At 47.9% G+C, this 20,210-nt stretch overlaps 1 protein-coding gene across 2 annotated transcripts in view; it reads right to left on the reverse strand.

Annotated features, from left to right (window-relative positions):
* Window positions 1-20,210, reverse strand: part of TDRD1 (tudor domain containing 1) — a 1,656,135-nt gene that overhangs the window by 1,347,820 nt on the left and 288,105 nt on the right. The gene's annotated exons all lie outside the window — the stretch shown is intronic.

Here is a 20,210-nt window from a genome sequence, read left to right on the forward strand (position 1 = left end):
CTTTACATCCCAGGCTAGAACATCTACCTGGAACTCAAAATGGCCACCTTAGTTTTGTAGGGCACAACACACTGTAACCGTATTATGCATTAAAGGGGCACAACTGAAGAAAAGTGTGGAAGAGAAATGATTAATCAGTTTAATGAGTTGCATGGCAATACCATATTGATATTCCCACACCTGGGATTACAGATACCACAGATGTCAGCAATTTTATGAGTTTGGAATACTGCAGGATTACATGTTTAGTAAAGAGGAGGTTACTGTAAAAATCTTGAATAAGGAAGTATTGAAAGTACTTTTTCAGATTGAGTGATCCTAACAGATAAGTTATGAAAAAACTAAGCCATTTCTCCTAGTGCATGTGTTACTGACGTAGCTCAATGGTGGTGATCGACCCTTATTTTAAGGTCCATTCCCACCAGATTTTAGCAGGAAAAAGTATTGGTCGGGTGAGGGAGGTGGGGTCATCAGTGGAATTGCCCAGAGTGGGATATTTTCACACCATCCCCCACTTACAAACCCTCTCCACCAAAAATACCCAGCTTTGACCAGGAACACTATTTCAGCTAAATCAGAGATTACACAAACCTCTATGATTTAGGATTCAGTTAAAAGTTACTTACCATTAACATCTTTTCTCCATCATAATTATCGTCCTAAACTATAAATATGTCTGCCTATGAGTAGGATCCCAGTGCACTCAAATACATAATCAAAGCAAATAAAATGTGAAGGTGACATTTTCTTTGATTTGTTTCTAGCAATAGAGAAATGGCAAAAACACTAAAAAAAAAAAAAAAATCTGAAGAATTAAAAAATACATGTTGAAATTATGTTATCAAAACCCTCTTGGAATTTCTCCCTTTTCAAAGAGAAAAATGGAAGGCTACATTTTGACAGTCTACAACATAAAGTATGATGCTACACCCCAATTTATGTCATATTGTCTTCGCTCTTAAAGAGAGTAGGCATGGTTCTCCTTTAATTTAATGAAGGCATTCAACACTGTACTAATGTTACAGGTAAGCAACTTTTCAACTTTTTCATCTCCATCATGGGGTCATCGTTAATGGTCACTGCCTGAAAGGATAAGCCACTCATTAGATACCAAAGGAGTCAGAAGAGCACTTAGTAACTGAAGGTTTAGAAAGAGACTAAAATAGCAGAGAAATCAACAAATATATTTGCCAAGCAAGGAGATGTTTGGTCACCAGACTAGAAAGCGAGAATGAAATTCAAAAGACCTGTCACTGTATTAACTTTTTTTTTTTTTTAAAGGAAATAAATTGTGCTCTGAACATTGTTTTGTTGACACTTCAAGATTGCATGAGAAATAGTTGATGAATCACCGGTCAGATATTCCTAACCTTACAGTTAGGGCATAGACACATTAACACCCTTACAGATGCATTTGAGTTTATAGTTTACTTGACAATGTAGAATAGTTTGCATCTGGTAAGTGGATCATAATATGCTTTGGGATGAGTTCTACAGCAAGTAAGGGAAGGTAAACATGTTGCAAGAACAGTTGTATAAACATTTGAGTAGTGCTGTATCTCAACTAGAAAGCTTCATACACTTATTGTGTTCTTATTGTTTTTGAGGTGGCTTTTTTGAAATTGATGGCTCTTCCTTCTGAGAAAGCACTACAGATATGGTTTTATGTTCTGAGCGAGCCCTTTTTGGGTCTTTTCAGAAAGTTTAGGAGAGGTGCCCGAGTCTTCACCTAAAGTAATGATGTCATTTTCCTTAAACTTAAGGAGCCATAGAAGCAACCTACCTTCCCTGTCTTTATGGTTCCTAGTTGAAAAGGCTCAGCAAATACTGCAGTCTTAAGTTCCGTAAGTCTGAGAAAAGCAATATATGCATTCTTTATGTGGATCATCAGAGATAACATCTTTCCCCCATAGGAACCACATCAGAGAGAACATCTTTCCCCCACAAGAACCGCAAGGTCTAAAAAGAGTTATTTTTAAGACTTTTCTGACACGGTTTAAACTTAGCCTTAAGTAAGTTTCTTTTAAGACATCTGCAAGAAAGTATAAAGCATTGAAATGAAAATGTCACTTACCCAGTGTACATCTGTTCGTGGCATCAGTCGCAGTAGATTCGCATGTTCTGCAATAGCTCGCCATCTGGTGTTGGGCCGGAGTGTTACAAGTTGTTTTTCTTCGAAGAAGTTTTTCGAGTCACGGGACCGAGTGACTCCTCCTTTTGTCTCCATTGCGCATGGGCGTCAACTCCATCTTCGATTGTTTTTCCCCGCAGAGGGTGAGGTAGGAGTTGAATTGTAGTAATAGTGCCCATGCAATGGAGTGACTAAGTATGCACCTATTTAAGGTTGAGATGATACATATATAAATAATTGAAGGTAACTTCCAAACTGCTACAGGCTCCCGGGGAGGCGGGTGGGCACATGCGAATCTACTGCGACTGATGCCACGAACAGATGTACACTGGGTAAGTGACATTTTCAGTTCGATGGCATCTGTCGCTGTAGATACGCATGTTCTGCATAGACTAGTAAGCAGTTATTTCCCCAAAAGCGGTGGATCAGCCTGTAGGAGTGGAAGTAGTCTGAAATAATGTCCTTAATACGGCTTGACCTACTGTGGCTTGTTGTGCGGATAACACGTCTACACAGTAGTGCTTGGTGAATGTGTGAGGCGTAGACCATGTGGCTGCCTTACATATTTCTTGCATTGGGATGTTTCCTAGAAAGGCCATGGTAGCACCTTTCTTTCTGGTTGAGTGTGCCCTTGGTGTAATGGGCAGCTGTCGTTTAGCTTTAAGGTAGCAGATTTGGATGCATTTAACTATCCATCTGGCTATACCTTGTTTTGAAATTGGGTTTCCTGCGTGAGGTTTCTGAAAGGCAATAAAGAGTTGTTTAGTCTTTCTGATGTTTTTTGTTCTGTCAATGTAATACATCAATGCTCTTTTGACATCTAATGTATGTAGTGCCCTTTCAGCTACGGTATCTGGCTGTGGAAAGAACACTGGAAGTTCCACTGTTTGATTTAGATGGAACGGTGAAATAACCTTTGGCAAAAATTTAGGATTGGTCCTTAGGACAACTTTATTTTTGTGTAGTTGTATAAAAGGTTCCTGTATTGTAAACGCCTGAATCTCGCTTACTCTTCTTAGGGAAGTAATGGCGATGAGAAATGCCACCTTCCAGGTTAGGAACTGTATTTCGCAGGAGTGCATGGGTTCAAAAGGTGGACCCATAAGTCTAGTTAGGACAACATTTAGGTTCCATGAAGGAACAGGTAGTGTTCTTGGTGGTATAATTCTCCTAAGGCCCTCTATGAATGCTTTAATGACTGGTATCTTATATAGGGAAGTTGAATAGGTAGTCTGCAGGTATGCAGATATTGCTGCAAGGTGAATCTTAATGGAAGAGAAAGCTAGGTTAGATTTTTGTAAGTGAAGTAAGTAACCCACTACATGTTCTGGAGTTGTGTGTAATGGTTGTATTTGATTAATATGGCAGTAGCAAACAAACCTCTTCCATTTACTTGCATAGCAGTGCCTGGTGGATGGCCTTCTGGCTTGTTTTATGACTTCCATACATTCTTGGGTAAGTTGTAAGTGCCCGAATTCTAGGATTTCAGGAGCCAGATTGCTAGATTCAGCGATGCTGGATCTGGGTGTCTGATCTTTTGGTTGTGCTGTGTCAACAGATCTGGCCTGTTGGGCAATTTGATGCAGGGTACCACTGATAGGTCTAGCAGCGTTGTGTACCAGGGTTGCCTTGCCCAAGTTGGTGCTATCAATATGAGTTTGAGTTTGCTTTGACTGAGTTTGTTTACCAGGTAAGGAAGGAGAGGGAGAGGAGGAAAAGCGTAAGCAAATATCCCTGACCAGTTCATCCATAGGGCATTGCCTTGGGATTGTTTGTGTGGGTATCTGGATGCGAAGTTTTGGCATTTTGCGTTCTCCCTTGTCGCAAACAAGTCTATCTGAGGTGTTCCCCAGAGTTTGAAATAAGTGTTCAGAATTTGGGGGTGAATTTCCCATTCGTGGACCTGTTGGTGATCTCGAGAGAGATTGTCTGCGAGTTGATTTTGGATCCCTGGTATAAACTGTGCAATTAGGCGAATTTGGTTGTGAATTGCCCAATGCCAAATTTTCTGTGCTAGCAGGCTTAACTGCGTGGAGTGCGTCCCTCCCTGCTTGGTTAGATAATACACTGTTGTCATGTTGTCTGTTTTGACGAGAATGTATTTGTGAACTATTATTGGTTGGAAAGCTTTTAGTGCTTGAAAAACTGCTAGAAGTTCTAGGTGATTGATATGCAGTTTTGTTTGATGTACGTTCCATTGTCCTTGTATGCTGTGTTGATCGAGGTGTGCTCCCCACCCTGTCATGGAAGCATCTGTTGTTATTACGTATTGTGGCACTGGGTCTTGGAAAGGCCGCCCCTTGTTTAAATTTATGTTGTTCCACCACAGAAGCGAGAGGTAAGTTTGGCGGTCTATTAACACCAGATCTAGAAGGTGACCCTGTGCTTGAGACCACTGTGATGCTAGGCATTGTTGTAAGGGCCTCATGTGCAGTCTTGCGTTTGGGACAATGGCTATGCATGAAGACATCATGCCTAGGAGTTGTAATACCATCTTTGCCTGTATCTTTTGTGTTGGATACATGCGTTGTATGATGGTGTTGAAATTTAGAATTCTTTGTGGACTTGGAGTGGCTACTCCCTTTGATGTGTCTATTATGGCTCCTAGGTATTGTTGTACCTTGCGCGGCAGAATGTTGGATTTTGTAAAGTTGACGGTGAACCCTAGTTTGAAGAGGGTTTGTATGATCTGATTTGTGTGATTTGAGCACTGTATGAACGAATGGGCCTTGATTAGCCAGTCGTCCAAATATGGGAACACATGTATTTGCTGCCTTCTTATGTGTGCAGCGACTACCGCTAGACATTTGGTAAAGACTCTTGGTGCGGTTGTTAATCCGAAAGGCAGTACCTTGAATTGGTAATGTATTCCTTTGAATACAAACCTTAGGTATTTCCTGTGCGATGGGTGTATTGGTATATGGAAATAAGCATCCTTGAGGTCTAAAGTTGACATGTAGTCGTGTAGTTTTAGCAATGGCAATACTTCTTGTAGTGTGACCATGTGGAAGTGGTCTGATTTGATGAAAGTGTTCACTACTCTGAGGTGTAGGATTGGTCTCAGCGTTTTGTCCTTCTTTGGTATCAGAAAGTACAGTGAGTAAACTCCTGTGTTTATTTGTGTGTTTGGCACTAATTCGATTGCATTCTTTTGCAATAGTGCCTGCACTTCTATCTCCAGGAGATTGGAATGGTGTGTTGTTAAATTTTGTGCTTTTGGTGGTATGTTTGGAGGGAATTGTAGAAATTCTATGCAATAACCATGTTGGATAATTGCTAGAACCCAAGTGTCTGTAGTGATTTCCTCCCATGCTTTGTAATAATGACCTATTCTTCCCCCCACTGGTGTTGTGTGGAGGGGGTGAGTGACATGTGAGTCATTGTTTAGTAGTAGGGGTTTTGGGGCTTTGAAATCTCCCTCTATTTCTAGGGAATTGCCCTCCTCTATATTGTCCCCGAAAACCTCCTCTATACTGTCCCTGGTAAGTGGACGGTGTTGCTTGTGAGGTGCTGGCTTGTGTGCTTTGACCCCGAAACCCCCCTCGAAAGGGCGTTTTACGGAATGTGCTGTAATTCCCTCTGCTCTGCGGGGAGTAGAGTGCGCCCATGGCTTTGGCAGTGTCCGTATCTTTTTTGAGTTTCTCAATCGCTGTGTCCACTTCTGGACCGAACAGTTCTTTTTCATTAAAAGGCATATTGAGAACTGCTTGTTGAATCTCTGGTTTAAATCCAGACGTTCGGAGCCATGCATGCCTTCTGATAGTTACAGATGTATTAATTGTCCGTGCAGCTGTATCTGCAGCGTCCATGGAGGAACGTATCTGGTTGTTGGAGATGGTCTGTCCCTCCTCAACCACTTGTTTTGCCCTATTTTGGAAGTCCTTGGGCAGATGTTCAATGAGATGTTGCATCTCGTCCCAGTGGGCTCTGTCATAGCGCGCAAGTAGTGCCTGGGAGTTAGCGATGCGCCACTGGTTTGCAGCTTGTGCTGCGACTCTTTTACCAGCTGCATCGAACTTGCGGCTTTCTTTATCTGGGGGTGGTGCATCTCCAGATGTGTGAGAGTTGGCCCTTTTCCTAGCTGCTCCTACAACAACAGAGTCTGGTGGCAGCTGTGTAGTGATGAAAACCGGGTCCGTAGGAGGCGGCTTATACTTTTTTTCCACCCTTGGTGTGATTGCCCTACTTTTGACCGGCTCCTTAAATATGTCTTTTGCGTGCCGGAGCATACCAGGGAGCATAGGCAGGCTTTGGTATGAGCTGTGGGTGGAGGAGAGTGTGTTGAACAAGAAATCATCCTCGACCTGTTCTGAGTGGAGGCTTACGTTGTGAAATTGTGCTGCTCTAGCCACCACCTGAGAGTACGCGGTGCTGTCTTCTGGTGGAGATGGCTTTGTAGGGTATGCCTCCGGGCTGTTATCTGACACTGGGGCGTCGTATAGGTCCCATGCGTCCTGATCTTGGTCACCCTGGCTCATGGTGGTGTGAGCTGGGGAGTGTGATGGAGTTTGTGCTGGTGAAACGTTAATCACGGGCGGAGGAGAGGGTGGTGGTGTAACTCTTTTCACCACTTTTGGTTGTGGTGCTTGTTCCGTCTGGAACTCCAACCTTCTCTTTCTCCTAATGGGGGGAAGGGTGCTTATTTTTCCTGTCCCCTGCTGAATGAAGATACGCTTTTGCGTATGGTCCACATCAGTTGCTTGTAGCTCTTCCTCAAACCTATGCTTTTGCATTTGGGAGGTTAGCGAGTGCTCTTCTGTATAAGAGCCTGAAGCTGGGTCGCTTGCAGTTTGTTTCGGCATCGAAACTTTGTCTGCGTGTTTTTTCGGCTCCGAGGTGACTTTTTTCTTTTTCGGGGCCGAAACCTCTCGGCGTCGATCTGTTTCGGTGCCGCTGTCTCGGCGTCGAGCCGTGTCCACACCGGCATCTCGGTGTCGAGGCTTGTCTCCAGCACTTTCTCGGTCCCGAGAAGGCTGCGTGCCGGTGTCTCGACCGGAGTCGGACGATCTCTGCACTGTTTGGGCCTTTTTCGGTGCCGACGGTCGGTCACCGAATTTATGGGTCGAGCCATGGCCTGGTGGCAGTGGCGTCCCCTGGGCCTTGTAAATGTTTCTTTGTGTGGTTTTCGACGTCTTACTCACGGTTTGTGTATCGTCGAATCCTTCGGAGTCAGAGTCTTGGATCGAGAAGGTACCTTCTTCTTCCTGTTCCTCGAACTCCCGTTGGGCTGTCGGTGCGGACGCCATTTGAAGTCTTCTGGCTCGACGGTCTCGGAGTGTTTTTCGGGACCGGAACGCACGACAGGCCTCGCAGGTGTCTTCGCTGTGCTCAGGTGACAGGCACAGGTTGCAGACCAAGTGTTGGTCTGTGTAGGGGTATTTATTGTGGCATTTGGGGCAGAAACGGAACGGGGTCCGTTCCATCGGCGTTCTTCAGCACGCGGTCGGGCCGACCAGGCCCCGACGGAGGATCGAAAAACTACCCCGAAGGGCACCGGAGCTCTTCGATCTTCGATGCGGTGTGGAATCTAAGTACGCCGATCCCGAACGCAACAATACCGACGAAAATCTTCCGAAATTAGCTAATTTTCCGTTCCGAAACTCGGAGCGACAGGAACACGTCCGAACCCGATGGCGGAAAAAAAACAATCGAAGATGGAGTCGACGCCCATGCGCAATGGAGACAAAAGGAGGAGTCACTCGGTCCCGTGACTCGAAAGACTTCTTCGAAGAAAAACAACTTGTAACACTCCGGCCCAACACCAGATGGCGAGCTATTGCAGAACATGCGTATCTACAGCGACAGATGCCATCGAACATAATATTTTTAGTACATAAAGTACATCTATAAAGGGACTCTTTACACAACATAATGCCAGAAATCTTATGAATGGTGGACTCTATGGCATGTCGTCTTCGCTGAGCTCTAACCACATTGGTTGAAATTTGGCTCTTTTTTCATAAAGCTGGAAAAGTACTTCAATGACTATGTTTAGAGCCATTTTACTTTTTTTAAAATTAGACTGCCACAATCACATTATCAAAATAAATCTTTGTTTCAGCCTATATCGGTCATAACAAATAATTAAATATGTCAGAAAGCATGCTTATTCCATAAAATTAACCCAAATTGGCAATAAATTAATGAGGTCACTAAATGATAAAAAACACATGATTAATTTACAGCCAATTAAATTACATCTCACGTAAAAAGAATTGTATTGAACATTTACAAATCTAATAGTGCAAAATTCAACAAGGCAAAAATTATGAATGCCTACAGTCTACAGTACACTAGACAAAGTGCAAAACGTATTGGCGTCAAGACCAGAGGGGAAAAGTGTAACTGGAAAATATTTCCAGGTACTAAAGGCCTGAAAGTGCAAGTACACTTACCCTCAAGCCAGTATTGCACCACCAACAACTCTCACATTATACTGGGACTCACAGCGCACCAAAGGGGATGACTAAAACATGTGAACTCTATTAAGGATCCAATAATGAAAACTTGGGCTTACCAATCAGAGGTCACTACACAAAGTTATTAGTTCACTTAGCATTGTTGACACACCTCAATGATATTTTTCCAAAAGCCTTGCAATATTTATTCCCAATACAATTTAACGATCGTAAATATCATCTTCTAAGAAGTAGTAGTTTGGTGGCGATATGAATGGCCACATACAACATTACACATTAACAAACGTACTTATACATGAAGTTATCCCACTCCATACCCTAATAAGGTCTAAAATAAATCAATATTTTTTTTATTAGATCTATAATTTAGCTGCATGCAATTTTAAAGCACAAAGCAAGTTTATCAGTTGCCCATCAACACATAGGCCCTCATTACAACATTGGCGGTAAATCCCGCTTACCGCCGTGCAGAAGACCGCCAACACACCACCGCGGAATTCCGCTACAGCTATTACGACCCACAGCTCGGAATCCGCCAAAATCCAGACACCTACACAAGTCCGCCACACCAAAGGTCAGTGATAAACTGGCGATAACAAAACCTCCACCGTCACGCCAACAGGAATACGGCCACACTATCATGACCCACGAATCCACGTGGCGGTCTTTCAACCGCAGTAAATCATTGGCGGTACACACCGCCGCGCTCAAAATACACACACATTTACAAAACACAACCACATTGGACAATTCGAAATACACACACCTCATACACATACACACACCACTCCCACACACTTAATACAATATAAAAAACATACCCACATCACCCACAAACCCTTATGACCAGAATTGTGACAGAAGGCCAGAGAGAGACACCACCATCAACAAACTAGCATCCACAGGCACACAACACCATCACTCACACAACACACACAAACACAACCCCTCACACATTACAACACACACCACCTCACACATCACCCACAACAACCCATGGCACCGCAAAGACACCCCAGGTTTTCTGAGGAGGAGCTCAGGGTCATGGGGGAGGAAATCATCCGTAGTAGAGTCACAGCTATTCGGATCAGAGGTGCAGCACACCTCGAAAGCTAGGAAGATGGAGTTATGGCGCAGAATCGTGGACAGGGTCAACGCAGTGGGACAGCATCCAAGAACTAGGGATGACATCAGGAAGAGGTGGAACGACCTACGGGGGAAGGTAAATTCTGTGGTCTCAAGACACCACATTGCAGTTCAGAGGACTGGCAGCGGACCCCCACCTCCTCCTCCTCCACAACGAACAACATGGGAGGAGCAGGTCTTGGCTATACTGCATCCTGAGGGCCTCGCAGGAGTAGCAGGAGGAATGGACTCTGGTAAGTCAAATCTTTAACTACCATATCCCCCACCCTACCTGCATGCTATCACATACCCCCACCCTCGTCCTCACCCCTATCACTCCAACTCCTCACATATGTCCCATTCTCACAAACCACACATACCAACACCAAGCCCTTCACGCAACAACAAAGCATGGACACCCATCACCAAAGCATGTCCACTACAGATACCCACACAGACCCCAAAACAATTATCACACAAGGTCCTACACAAGAATGTAAGCACTGGGGTACAGGGTCACCCACCCACCCATTGTACACCATGGCACACACAGATGCAATAATTATGCCTTTACTGCAGGACCCCTACCCAACGTTACCGGACAGGAGGTTCCAGACATGTCATCTCCCCTCAGAAGAGGCCCACAGTGATGACAGCAGATCTGTCCAACTGGATCCAGATGACCAGCCCGGCCCATCTGGGACCTCGGGACAGTCGTTTCCCCTGACACAGTCACAGGCCACCACAGAGCCTCCCCCCTCAGGAAACACCAGCACAGCACCCACCCAGCGGGCCCATACCTCTGTCCCCAGGACACGTCAAGCAGCAGTGTGTCCACCACTAAAGGGGAACCCAGGCAAACCCACCAACCCAAGAACAGCAGGGACCTGGGGGCAGTGGCAGTGGGCACACGGTTCAGGGGACAGAGGCCCAGGAAAACAGGGGAACTGGGAGGTCTGCTGTGCGACAGGGGGAGGACAGGCCCAGGGAACCCACTCCCCACGAGGCCCTCTCCAACATCATGGGAGCGTACCATCATTCCCAGGAGATGATGGCAACGGTACTGGCCAAGTTTCAGGAGACCCAGCGGCTGCAGGAGGAACATTATTTGGGGTTCAGGGAAGAATTCCAATCCATCAACACCACCCTGGGCACCATTGTACGGGTTCTGAAGGACCTTGTGAACACCAGGAGGAACACTGTGGCACAACAAGGGGCCCCTGACACTAGCCTGGAGGATGAACTGCCCACCACCTCCATCGGCACTAGTGGGCAGGAGGGACCGAAACAGGACCAAGACACCAGCACTCCACCCCCTGCAGATGGAGAACCACCCCGCAAACGGTCCCTGAGATCCAGGACAAAGACAGAGAACAATGCCAAGACCCCCGCCAGGAAATGCGACCACCCTGAATGTCATCCTTCTATCCCACTGTCACCCTGTCCATCCTTAAACTTCCCTAGCTCCACTTCCTATGCCCCTTTGGACAATACACCTGTGAGACAAATAACTGGACTCTGCCATGGACATTCCTCCACCATCACCCCTGACCATTTTACAAATCCCTCCACTACTTAGCACTAAAATAAACACCCTTGAATCACAAAGCAATCTGGAGTTAGTCTGTGCTTTCACAAATGTGTATTTGCAATAACTGAGGAAAATAGCAACATCCATTCTATTGTCAACATACCTATGTCACACAGCTCTAGTCCATGAGGTAACATAGCAGAGGTCACACAGTGGGACCCACATCTGTGAAATGGAAAGGGAAAGTGACAATTCAGGGTCCATACACTGGGTGAAAGTGACAGACAGATGATGGGTCTAACAATTTTATCAAATGTAGGAGGCAGTGATGTCTTCTTACCTGTGTCTCACTGGAAGTATTGCTGAATCACGTTGTTTCTGTTGTCTATGTCCTCTTCTTCTGCCTCCTCTTCTTCACTGTCCACAGGCTCCACAGCTGCCACAAGACCTCCTTCTGGACCATCCTCCTGCAGAAAAGGCACCGGTCGTCACAAAGTAAAGTTGGGCAGCATACAGTAGGCCACGATGATCTGGCACACCTTCTTTGGTGAGTAGTATAGGGAACCACCTGTCATATGGAGGCCCCGGAACCTGGCCTTCAGGAGGCCAAAGGTCCTTTTTATCACTCTCCTAGTTCGCCCATGTGGCTCATTGTAGTGTTCCTCTGCCCTTGTCCTGGGATTTCTCACTGGGGTCAGTAGCCATGACAGGTTGGTGTAACCAGAGTCACCTGCAAATGTCGAGGGAAATCTGTTAGACACACACTAACCCTTAGGGACAACCCCAGACCCAGACAACTATTCACAGGGTATAGGATCCTTGCCCTCACCTATTAGCCACACACAGTGCCTCTGGACTTGCCCCATCACATAAGGGATGCTGCTATTCCTCCGAATGTAAGCGTCATGCACTGAGCCAGGAAACTTGGCGTTCACATTGGAGATGTACTGGTCGGCCAAACACACCATCTGCACATTCATTGAATGGTAGCTCTTCCGGTTTCTGTACACCTGTTAACTCCTGCGGCGGGGACCAAGGCCACATGTGTCCCATCAATGGCACCTATGATGTTGGGGATATGTCCCAGGGCATAGACGTCACCTTTCACTGTAGGCAAATCCTCCACCTGAGGGAACACGATGTAGCTGCGCATGTGTTTCAGCAGGGCAGACAACACTCTGGACAACACGTTGGAGAACATAGGCTGGAACATCCCTGATGCTATGGCCACTGTTTGAAAAGACCCACTTGCCAGGAAATGGAGTACAGACAGGACCTGCACTAGAGGGGGGATTCCTGTGGGATGGTGGATAGCTGACATAAGGTCTGGCTACAACTGGGAACACAGTTCCTGGATTGTGGCACGATCAAGTCTGTAGGTGACTGTTACATGTCTCTCTTCCATTGTCGACAGGTCCACCAGCAGGCTGTACACCGGAGGATGCCGCCATCTCCTCACCTGCCCCAGCGGACGTGCCCTATGGAGGAGAACAGCGAGCACAGAGTCAGCCAACACTGAGGTAGTAAAAAAACTATTTTATTGCACACATTTGTCAATACGCTATGTGCCTGTCTCTGTGTATATGCAAGGCCTATATATGTGTGACGCATTTAAAATTAATGCCATGTGGCCCCCTGAAATGGCGGGTGCCTGACCTGTAATGTGGGACAAGGGGATATGAGGTAACTGCGCTGGCGTTGTACACGTCGTGGTAGGCGGTCGAGGACAGCGGCGCAATCCTGCATTGGTTAACATTGGGCCCTGTGGGTTCCAGGAGCAAATGACGATGTACGCCGGCGGTGACGGTACACACCGCCGCGGACGTGACTGCCATTTTCTGTCTGTTCACTCACTTGATACCTGATCTTCGACAGGAGAGGACCTACACTACAAGTGCTGCTGTGACCTCAGTCTGGAAGAGACAATGGCTCATGTGTCTGGGGAAAGGGCCCCTGCCTTCAACACGGAGGAGTTGGATAAACTAGTGAATGGGGTCCTCCCCCAGTACACGCTACTCTACGGTCCTCCAGACAAACAGGTGAGTACACTGTGAGAATGCTGTATGGGCAATGCCTGTTTGGAGTGGTGCGGATGGAAGATAGAGGGGTGGTGGGTGGAGGGGAGGGGGAGGGGGAGGAGATGAGGCCTGCATGATCGGACGGTGAGGGTATGTGCATCAGGGCAAGGGTGGGAACGTAGGACAATGACTGTGACGGTCCGGACGGTTAATGTTTTACATTTTCCCCTGTACTATTCCTCTAGGTCAGCACCCACCAGAAGAAGGATATTTGGCGTGCCATCGCCAAGGACGTCAGGACCCTGGGGGTCCACCACAGACGGAGTACCCACTGCTGTAAAAGATAGGAGGACATTCGCCGCTGGAACAAGAAGACGGCGGAGGCCCAGCTGTGGATGGCCTCCAACGTGGGAGGAGTGCCCGTCGCACCATGACCCCCTGATGTTCCGGATCCTGGCAGTGGCGTATCCGGAGTTGGATGGGCCCTTGAGGGCATCACAGCAGCCACAAGGGGGTGAGTACCGTCACATACAATCTGACTCTGCGCGCATTGGAGGTGTCTGGGTGGGTGAGAGCTGGGCAGTGGGTTCCCCTATGCTAGGGCGAGCTTTGTAGGCAAGGACCCTTTGTGAGACAGGGTAAGTGGCACCCCATCCCCACCAGTGGTAAGAGGCATCTACACCTAGTCAGGCTCCTGTGACTTCCATGTGTGCAGCAATCGGGCATAGGCCAGGTACCCCATGTCCCTGTGATTAATTAGGGAACTCTAAGTGCATGGTGAAGTGCAGAGGGTTGCTGTGTCTGTAGTGTCCGCCGACGGTAGCGGTATTGTATGCACTGAACATGTCTTTCTTCTTTCTCTCCCCCCCCTTTTTGTGGTCTCCCTGTTCTTGTGTGCATTAGCATCATCAGGCGGAGGAGCTGTGTGACCGGAGCAGGAGGGAGCTGCATCCCACATGGCCATGGAGGGCAAGACAACGGAGTCCGAAGTCACCAATGGGACAGAGGGTGATGGGAGCTCCACGGCGGGGACAGGAGTTGAGACCAGCGACACCGACTCTTCCTCTGATGGGAGCTCCCTTGCGGTGGCGGGCCCCTCTGTGCCCACCGCATCTACAGGTACAGCCGCCACCCCCCCTACAAGCACCGCCCTCCCAGCAGCCCCTCAGCGTGTGGCCGCTCACCCTGGAGGGTGGGCATCTCCTTCACCCCAGGCACCTCAGGCCCTGCCCCAGTCAGCCCTGCTGCCCTCAGTGAGGAGGCTATTGACCTCCTCAGATCCCTCACTGTTGGGCAGTCTACCATTCTGAATGCCATCCAGGGTGTAGAGAGGCAGTTGCAACAGACACATGCATACCTGTAGGGCATTCATTCTGGCCAGGCAGCCCAACAGCAAGCATTTCAGGCTCTGGCAGCAGCACTGATGGCAGCCATTGTCCCTGTGTCCGGCCTCCCCCCTCCAACTTCCTCCACCCAGACCCAATCCCCAGTACTTCAGCCTATCCCAAGCACACCATCAGACCAGCATGCACACACCTCAACACACAAGGGTGGCTCTGGCAAACATAAGCACCACACATCCCACAAACACTTGCACAAGCATCATACCCATGCACACATACCAACATCCACTGCCTCCACTGTGTCCCCCTCCTCCACGTCTCCCTCCCTGTCACATCTCCACTCACACCTGGATGCACTACATCCTCAGCCACTACCTCCATCATCAGCACGCCCATCACCACACACCACCCACGTGCACTCACCACCCCCACTACCATTCACACATCCCATGTGTCCTCTCCCAGTGTGTCTGTTAGCCCTCCTCCCCAATTGCACAAACGCTGACCCAACAGCCATCCACCTCACGACAGCCTCCAGCCCATGTCCCTTCACCAAAAATCAGCATACGAACACCTCCTACAACCACTACCTCTTCCTCCAAGGACATTCCCCCACCTCCAAAACAGAAGAAGTTGCCAACATCCCGGAGGGAGAGCTCAAAACACCTGCCACCAAGGGCTCAGCCAAGACAATAGTTGGGAGTGGCAAGACAGCTGCGCCACCATCCAAGGTGGGGAAGGGCCTGAAAAAGAAAGGCAAATCAATGTCGCCGCCACCGGCACTGCCACGGACACCGCCGCCAGCACCCCAGATACTGAGACCTTCACCAGCACTGCAGACACTGTGCCCTTCACCAGCACCGTCGCTACCGACACTGCCGCCAGCACCGCAGTCTGTAAGCCCGCCACCATCACCGCCGCGACTGACACCGCTGCCAGCACGGCAGTCAGTGAGCCAGTCACCTGCACCGCAGTCAGTGAGGCCGCCATCGGCACCGCCGGCCCAATAACCACCGCAAGCACCACTGCCGCACCAATGACCGCCACAAGCACCGCCAGCAGCCACACAACATCCTGAGCCAGTGGCACCACTGCAGACATGGCTTCCATCCCCAGTGGTAATTCATATGAGACTGGAGGTCAGTTCCAGGGGCCTGGGCAGCTTGGATGTTGCCCCACCGTCAGTGGAGTCTGTCATCCACTACCTCAGTCCTTGGCAGGATGAAGCACTCTGGGCACAAAGCCCCCTCCAGAAACAGTGGAGAAAGGCATCCACTACCTCAGTCCTTGGCAGGATGAAGCACTCTGGGCACAAAGCCCCCTCCAGAACCAGTGGGTAAAGGCATCCACTACCTGAGTCCTTGGCAGGATGAAGGACACTGGGCACAAAGCCCCCTCCAGAACCAGTGGAGAAAGGCATCCACCAGAGAGACCGTGGCTTTGCACTCCCCAGGATAAAGCAGTGGGCAAACCACCCACTGGAGAGACTTGAGAGACTGTGGCTTTGCACTCCCCAGGATAAAGCAGTGGGCAAACCACCCACTGGAGAGACTTGAGAGACTGTGGCTTTGCACTCCCCAGGATGCAGCAGTGGGCAAACCACCCACTGGAGAGACTTAAGACTGTGGCTTTGCACTCCCCAGGGTAAATCAATGGGCATGGAGCCCACTCGTGGAGCTGGCGTCGTGCACTCATCCAGCTGAGGTGCCCCCCCCTTCCCTTCCCCGTGAGGTGCCTGTTTTACTTCGATCTGATGCCCCTGCAGTGTTCTCTCCGTTTCGATCGGTTATCGAGTGTGGGCCTCGCCCATGCATTTTGGGCCCAGTGGTCCACCAACTATATAGGTGCAGTACCTGGACTTGAATTCTTGGTGTAAATATTTGTTTATAGTGTATATACATTTTTGACTAATGGATGTTTATTGATTACAATGGTTACAATCATTTCCTTTTGTCCTTGCGTTCTTCCAGGGGGTGTAAATGCACTGTTTCATCATGTATTGGTGTGTATGTTGTTGCGGGTGAGGGTGGGGGTATGTTACACTCTTTTCCCTGCCCCCTCCACTATGTTGTAGGTACAGTACTCACCGCGGTCGTCGCCGCCGGTCGTGCTACTGGTAGAGGAGCAGGAAGACTATCGCAGGCAGTATTTGGAGTTCAGGCTCCATGGCATCCTGGTTCCTCGTGGACTGTGTAGAGGTGGGTGTTTTCTCTTCCAAATCCTGTTTCTGCAGTGTTTTTGTTCATGTTGAATCTGCCCCGGAAAAGGTAGCGGATTGGCCTGTCATAATAGTGTGGGCGGTACACTGTCTTCCGCCTGTCTGTTGGCGGTAACCGCCATGCTGTTTGTTTGTACCGCCATGGCGGTCAGAGTGTTAAAGTGGCTGTATGTTGGCGGTTTCCACCACGGTCATAATTCAATTTTTTCCCGCCGGCCTGTTGGCGGTTTTACCGCCGCTTTACCACCGACCGCCAGGGTTGTAATGAGGGCCACAGAGTGGTAATCAAACACCACCATTGAGCCACATCGATAATGCATGCACTGGGAGAAATGGCCCTGATTTTTCATTAATTATCTGTTAGCAGTGCATGGGGTTACAGCTCACTCAAACAGAAAAAGTACTTTTACTTGGTCTAAATGTGTTGGAGGAACAGGAAGTGTTTGAACATCATCTACCTTCTCCAATAGGTGTTGATGTATGAGGTTATGATTCACGTAGAGAAGTTCTAAGCAGAGTAAAATTACATTTTACAGAAGAACCACACAGTTATGGGACACCTTATAAACTGGATATCAAATACCTGAGGTACCTATTGATTAGTTTGTGGATATTCTTTAAGTACTAGCTGCCTACTGAGACTTTGAAAATATTATCAATTCATATAGTCAGGAACGAGAGGTCGTTCAAAATCCAAGAACTCCTCCTCAAACATTGGAATCACACTCTAGCTAAAACTGTAGTCACTGCTAAATGTGTTGAACGGCCAATCTCCTGCTTTAAAACTTTGGGAGTAGGTATCAAACAAAATTGAAGTTGCAGCTGTCTCTCGCAAGATCTAAAGTGGAAAAAGATAAGTTAAAGGACTGACCTTTTTTCAAAATACAAGGTAAGACATAAATGTTCCTTATGTGGGTGTCTAATCATATAAATACTACTATATAGTGCCAGTTGCATGGGAAGTTTTTTTTTTTTTTAACAGTGGAAAGGTTTAGAATTTTTCCAAGTTTGTTCCCAGTGATTTCCAGGATGCCCAGGATGGTTTACACAGAAGAACGAGTTACTTACCTTCGGTAACGCCTTTTCTGGTGGATACATTAGCTACCTGTGGATTCCTCACTTATTGAATTCTCCCCCTGCGCCAGCTTTCGACGGAAATCTTCTTCCTAGCTTCCGCACGTCGACGAGGACGTCACAATTGCCCACGCGACGCCGTCTGACGTCATACAGGCAATAAGAGGTCCTCGCAAACGTACCGACGTCAGTACCAACATTTTTTACGTGCCTCTGAGACGAATAAGCCATTGAAATCATTAATAATATAACCACATTTAATTACACCAAAAGATAAAAACATTACTCCAAAATGTCAATAGTGTACATAGCAATCTTACTAACTCTTTTCTCTTTTTAAAAAAAAACTTATGTACATAAATATATACAATATATTTGAAAGTCATTAAACACCAAGAGGAGCACACCCAAGGATAGCTTGGTAAGACCAGACAGGCAACGGGGAGGCAGGAGGGACCGTGAGGAATCCACAGAAAGCGAATGTATCCACCAGAAAAGGCATTACCGAAGGTAAGTAACTCGTTCTTCTGATGGATACAACTACCTGTGGATTCCTCACTTATTGAATAGAGTCCCAAAGCAGTACCGCACTCGGAGGAGGGTGCCTGAATGGTCAAACCAAGAAATCCTGCAGCACTGACCGTGCAAAATGGCCATCCCTCCTAACCTCAGAATCCAAGCAGTAATGCTTCGCAAAAGTATGGAGGGATGACCAAGTTGCGGCCTTGCAGATGTCAACCACAGGAACACCCCTAGCAAAGGTCGAAGAGGCCGACTTAGCTCTGGTGGAATGAGCTCTTATTCCATCAGGGGGTTCCTTATTTGCTAGAGAATAACACAGTTTAATGCAAAGAATGACCCACCTGGAGAGTGTTCTCTTGTGGACTGCCCTTCCTCTCCTCTTTCCCACGTACCCGAAGAAGAGTTGATCCTCCAACCTGAAATCCTTTGTTCTGTTCACATAGAAGCTTAGCGCTCTCCTCGGGTCTAAGCAGTGTAGTCTTATTTCTTCTTTCGAAGGATGAGGCAGAGAATAAAACGGGGAAAGAGTAATCGTTTGAGCCAAATGAAAGGGTGAAACAACCTTCGGAAGGAAAGCAGCCTTGGTCCTCAACACCACCTTATCCCCATAAAAAGATGTGTAAGGGGGTTTAACAGATAGAGCCTGCAGCTCACTCACTCTTCTTGCGGATGCAATTGCCACAAGGAAAACAGTCTTTAGAACCAATAACCTTAAAGGGCAAGAATGCATAGGCTCAAACGGTGAACCCATAAGGAAAGTCAAGACTAGGTTTAGATCCCACTGAGGCATAATGAAAGGAGTGGGAGGAAATTTGTTAATGAGACCTTTTAAAAATCTAAGTACTACAGGGGATTTGAATAGAGAAGGTTGGTCCGGAAGACATAGAAAGGCTGACAGGGCAGACAAATATCCCTTGACTGTAGCCACTGCACAACCCCTCTGTGCCAGAGACAACGCAAAAGACAAGATATCTGATAAGAGGGCACGTAAGGGGTCAATTTGCCTCTCTCCACACCAATTCACAAATTTAGCCCACCTATTAGCGTAGATAGATTTAGTGGAGTGTCGCCTGGCCGATAAGATAACATCCACTACGTCAGGCGGGAGAGAAAAGGAACTCAGGTTGCCCCGTTCAATCTCCAGGCATGAAGGTGCAGGCTCTGGAGGTGGGGGTGTAAAACCTGGCCCTGCGACTGCGAGAGGAGATCTGCCCTGAGAGGGAGACGGAGCGGAGGACATATGAGAGTTGAAGAAGGTCCATGTACCATACCCTCCTTGGCCAATCCGGAGCTATTAAGATGACTTGGGCCCGGTCTTGGCGAATTTTCCTCAAAACTCGAGGAATCAAGGGTATGGGGGGGAACGCGTAAAGCAACTGGTCGCACCAGGCCATCTGAAACGCGTCCCCCAACGCTCCTTGCACCGGATACTGGAGACTGCAGAATAATGGGCAGTGCGAGTTCTCCCGAGTGGCAAACAGATCTATCCGAGGAAACCCCCACATCTGGAAGATTAGACGGACTTGATCCAGATGGAGACGCCACTCGTGATCGGTCGAGAAATGACGACAGAGTATCTGCACGCACGTTCAAGACTCCGGCCAGATGATTTGCTACCAAGCAAATCTGATGGTCCTTTGCCCAGGACCAAAGCCGTAGAGCTTCTCTGGAGAGAAGGTACGACCTTACTCCTCCCTGCTTGTTTATATACCACATCGCAGTAGTATTGTCCGTGAGGACCTGAACCGACTGACCGCGAAGGGACGGGAGGAAGGCCTTGAGTGCAAGACGTGTAGCCCGCAACTCTAACAGATTTATATGAAACATCT

The sequence above is a fragment of the Pleurodeles waltl genome, chromosome 6 (genome assembly GCF_031143425.1).
Source record: "Pleurodeles waltl isolate 20211129_DDA chromosome 6, aPleWal1.hap1.20221129, whole genome shotgun sequence".
In the NCBI taxonomy this organism is placed as follows: Eukaryota; Metazoa; Chordata; class Amphibia; order Caudata; family Salamandridae; genus Pleurodeles; species Pleurodeles waltl.